We start from the raw sequence: 4,388 nt of genomic DNA, 5'->3' as shown, positions 1-4,388 counted from the left end.
CCCTTGGTGTGGAGTCTGTGTTGATTTAGACTTTATTTTCACTGGTGGTGGACCCCTTGCCGGGGCTCCTGGGAGGTGGCTGGGAGCTTAAGGTACTTGTCTTTCAGGGCGCCTGGGTGGCTTAGTCGGTTAACGGTCTGACTTGACTTCGGCTCGGGTCATGATCTCATGATTTGTGGGTTCAAACCCGGAGTCGGGCTCTATGCTGGTGACGCGGAGCCTGCTTGCGATTTTCTCTCTTTCTGTCTCTCTCTTTCTCAAAATAAATAAATAAACTTAAAAAAACAATGGGAGTATCTCAGCCAGCTGGGGCCACTCGTCGCAGACCCTTAACCTCTCACAGCCGTGGGGGCTGGATGCCAGAGGTCCGGGGGGGCCAGATCCGATTTCTGGTTGGGCCCCTTCCTGCCTTGCAGACGGCACCTTCTCACTGTGTCCTCATATGGTGGAAGGAGCGAGCTCTGGTCTCTCTTTCCTCGTAAGGGCACTGATCCCATCATGAGGACCCCACCCCCAGACCTCCAAAGGCTGTCACACGGGGAGGGGCGGGGTCTGGGCTTCAACATCTGCGTCTTGGGGGAAGCAAGCATTCGGTCCATAGCGGAATGCAGAGAGGCAGAGGCCAGCCTGAAAGCAGTGTGTTTCGTGAGTCGTTACTTCCAGAGGGTGCGGGGAGGCGTGCGGTAATCGTGTTCAGTGCCCACGACTGGCGTAGAGGCCTCCAGGCTGGTCTCCTCTGCTCCGTGTGCTGCCTTTTCCGGGGTGTGCGCGAGCTGACCTGCGGGACGAAACGAGGCACGGCTCCCTGCCTCCGCCTGGGGCTCCCCAGGGGGGACGCCTGTTACTGAAACCCACCCTGAGGCCTGCCTCCCATCCCACAGCAGGGCTCACTGGACACTGAAGATGAATCAATGCATCATCAGCTTGGTCGAATTGTATCTTTGCTAGATACACCTGCCACCATCCAGGGGGCCCTGGAATTTGTCGCCAAAGGCCATGGACGCGGCGTCCCGTGAAACCGTCTCTGGTTCTTGCTGGAAGGCGGGGCCGGCTGAGTCCCCAGGGACCTGTCCCCCTGAAAGTTCCTTGCGTGTGCTCATCCGCTCTGAGCACCCCCAGCTCGTGTCCCCGAATGGCCACACTTCCTGGGGGATTGCCTGGGATGGCACGTTCTCCGTCAGCCACGCGTAATTTCAGCCTTGGTTGTTGCCCTAAGAATACACTTCACGCTGGGCTCTGTCCCAAGTAGGTTTGGGACACTGGCCCAGTTCTGGGGTCCGAACCTGCTCACAGGTTTTCAGTCTGACCATGTGGGCCCAGTTCCCACCCGGGGAGCCAGGTAGGCCCTGGGGAGGCTTCAGGCGGCTCGGGTGGGTGTGGGGGAGCCAGCTGGTGGAAAGAAAGGGGGTTTCTCGGCTGGGTGTGGGTTTGAGCTGGCAAGCTCGAACGTTCCTTCTTCTCTTTTGCACAAATACGGCTGCTGGGGGGCAGGGAGGCCATGGACAGCCCTGTGACCTCCCACTGTGCCTGGTCTCCGAGCCACCGCGTCAGGCTTTCACCCAGGGCTCCCTGTGTCCTCCCACGGGTGAAAACCTTTTTCTCGACATTTCCTGGGTGGATATTTCCTGGTGCCCGAGGGCCCGAGCGAGGCAGCTGCGTCAGGGATGGTTGGGGAATGTCGTCTGGGTCGTGAGCCCTGCTCCCCCCTTTCCCCAGGCAGCCGGGCTGGGTTCTTAAAGGTGCGACTGTCATTTTCAAACCTGGTGGAATCAGAGCCACCTGCTGTGTCTGGAAGCCACGCCTTCGCCTCTGGCACCCAGCTTCCCTGCAGACTGGCCCTCGGCTTCAGGCTCCTGGTTCCGGGAGCTGCCGTGTCTTCTCCCCCGAGGTGGGTTCCGTGGTCTACCTGCTGCCCCAGACGAGGTGCGCCTGTTGTATGCCCCCACCTGCTTGTTTCCCTGGGAAAAGCCGTGGAGGCCTCACAGCAGTCCTGGGGCTGATGCGTCCGGGGCGAGGTAAGCGGGGCGGCCTGGCCCGGGGAGGGCGCCCCCTCTCCCCCGCCCAGGACAGTGTGCGTCTCCAGGGGCACTTCCCCCTCCTCCCACAGCCTTGCCCTCTGGTGGCCTCGCTCACATGTTCATGCCTCACATGTTTGTGTGTGTGTGTGTGTGTGTGGGTGGGTTCCTGTCCCCTGGGCAGGGAGGGGGGGCAGGAAGACCCCCAAACAGTGTCCTCAAATCCGGACACGAGAATCCCCTTTCCAGGAACTCTGCAGGGATCACTTATTTTTTCTTTTCTTCTTTTTTATGTTTATTTACTTTGAGAGAGGAGGGGAGGGGCAGAGAGAGAGAGAGAAAGGGAGACACAGAATCGGAAGCAGGCTCCAGGCTCTGAGCTGTCAGCACAGAGCCCGACGCGGGGCTTGAACTCAGGAACTGGGAGATCATGGCCTGAGCTGAAGTTGGACGCTCAGCCGACTGAGCCCCCCCAGGCGCCCCAACACTCGCTTTTTCTAAGCATAGTAGGGATAGGTCAGCTCCAGGAAGAGCATGGGAACCCCCCAGTCCCACCACAGGGAAGCCAGACCCAGACCCCTGTGACCAAACGGCCTCTGTGGAAGCAGCTACAATTTCAGGGCCCATTTACATCATCACATGACCTCCATCCAGCCGCCCTGTGCTCTTGAACCTGAGCTGTGGGATGGAGACCAGCCTCCCGTGAGTCTGTTTGGCAAGCCCCCACCAAGGGTCAGCCTTCAGGCAGGGCGGGCATCAGGGGCCCCCGGGGAGTGTGTCCCACCAGGGAGGATGCTGGTGCCCAGCGCCCCGACCTTCATGGCATCACACCTAAGCCGAGTCGAGCAGGGATCTTGGGGACTATGCCGCACTTGCCCCCTGATCGTGGCGACCGGAGTCTGGAATGAACAGCTGCCTCCCACAGGGGGCGCCGTGTGGGCCGCTTTCAGGCCCTGGCCCCACAGCCTCACATCCTGTGGGGGTGCTGTGACTGTTGCCATGGAAACCATCTGTGAGCAGGTGTAGGACACAGCACCCGCGTCAGCTCCACTGCTTCTCTGCCGCGTCTACCTGGGACGCCGCTCAGCCCCGCACACACGGGAGAGCCAGGGACCTGGGGTGGTGGGCAGCCCACGACCCCCCGGGGCGAGAGCTGGCGGAGGGAAATGTCCCTTTTCCATGCCTCGGCTGCACAGCCTGAGGCTCCTCCCGTGGCCTTCCTGGGGGGGGGGGGGTCCCTACAGGACAGAGCCCTCAGTACCGCATCCTCTGCTGGAGTCACTCTGCCAGGCCCCCTCCATCCTCTGATTGGGACTCGTGTCCCCCAAAACCCTCCTGGGCAGAGTCCTTGTCCCCATCAGCTGCTGGGGGACAGTGCAGGGTGGTTGCTCAACGATTTCGAATGACAGCATCATGCGGAATACTCGTTTAGTTACGTGGAAACTGTTCCTAGAAACGTTTAATATGAGGTGCTTGACTGGCTCAGTTGGAGGAGCGTTCAATTCTTGATCTCGGGTCAGTAGTTTGAGCCCCACATCAGGGGTGGAGGTTACTTAAAAATAAATGAAATCTTTTTTAAAAATTTAGCATGAGATTGCATTTTCTATAATTTTTTTTTTAAGTTTATTTTTGAGAGGGACAGAGACGGTGTGAGTGGGGGAGGAACAGAGAGAGAGAGAGAGAGAGAGAGAGAGAGAATCCCAAGCAGGCTCCAGACTGTTATGAAGAGCCTGACGTGGGGCTTGAACTCACAAAACCATGAGCTGACCTGACCTGACCTGAAAACCATGACCTGAGCTGAAACCAAGAGTCAGACCCTTAGCTGACTGAGCCACCCAGGTGCCCCAATATGAGACTGCATTTTAATTTTTTTTTTTTTTTTTAATTTTTGAGGGAGAGACACACAGAATGAGAGTGGGAGAGGGGCAGTGAGAGGAGACAGAAGCCGAAGCAGCTCCAGGCTCTGGGCTGTCAGCACAGAGTCTGACGCGGGGCTCGAACTATGAGATCGTGACCTGAGTCGAGGTTGGACACTTGGCTGACTGAGCCAGCTGGTGCCCCAAGACTGCATTTTAAAGGCTGGAAATAAATTCTGGCCTGGGCTCCCAGAGGCCTGCCAGGTTCCACAGATGTATCTTGGGGGTTTCTTGGAAATACGGAGATCTGACCTGGGACGTTCTGTCAGAACCAGATGACTTGGGAAGTGTGTTTGTGAGGCGCCCGTTCTCTTGAGCCCCGTGAGTGGTGGCTGGGGTGTTTCCTGTGGGCCCTAACACACTGCAAACACAAACACCTCCCTGACAAGCCACACCACAGACCCGGGGAGGGGCGTGGCAGGTGTGTGGGGTTCGTGCAGCAAACTGTGCTTGACAG

The sequence above is a fragment of the Lynx canadensis genome, chromosome A1 (genome assembly GCF_007474595.2).
Source record: "Lynx canadensis isolate LIC74 chromosome A1, mLynCan4.pri.v2, whole genome shotgun sequence".
In the NCBI taxonomy this organism is placed as follows: domain Eukaryota; kingdom Metazoa; phylum Chordata; class Mammalia; order Carnivora; family Felidae; genus Lynx; species Lynx canadensis.
The sequence above is the reverse complement of the archived record's forward strand: the minus strand, read 5'-3'. Positions refer to the sequence as shown.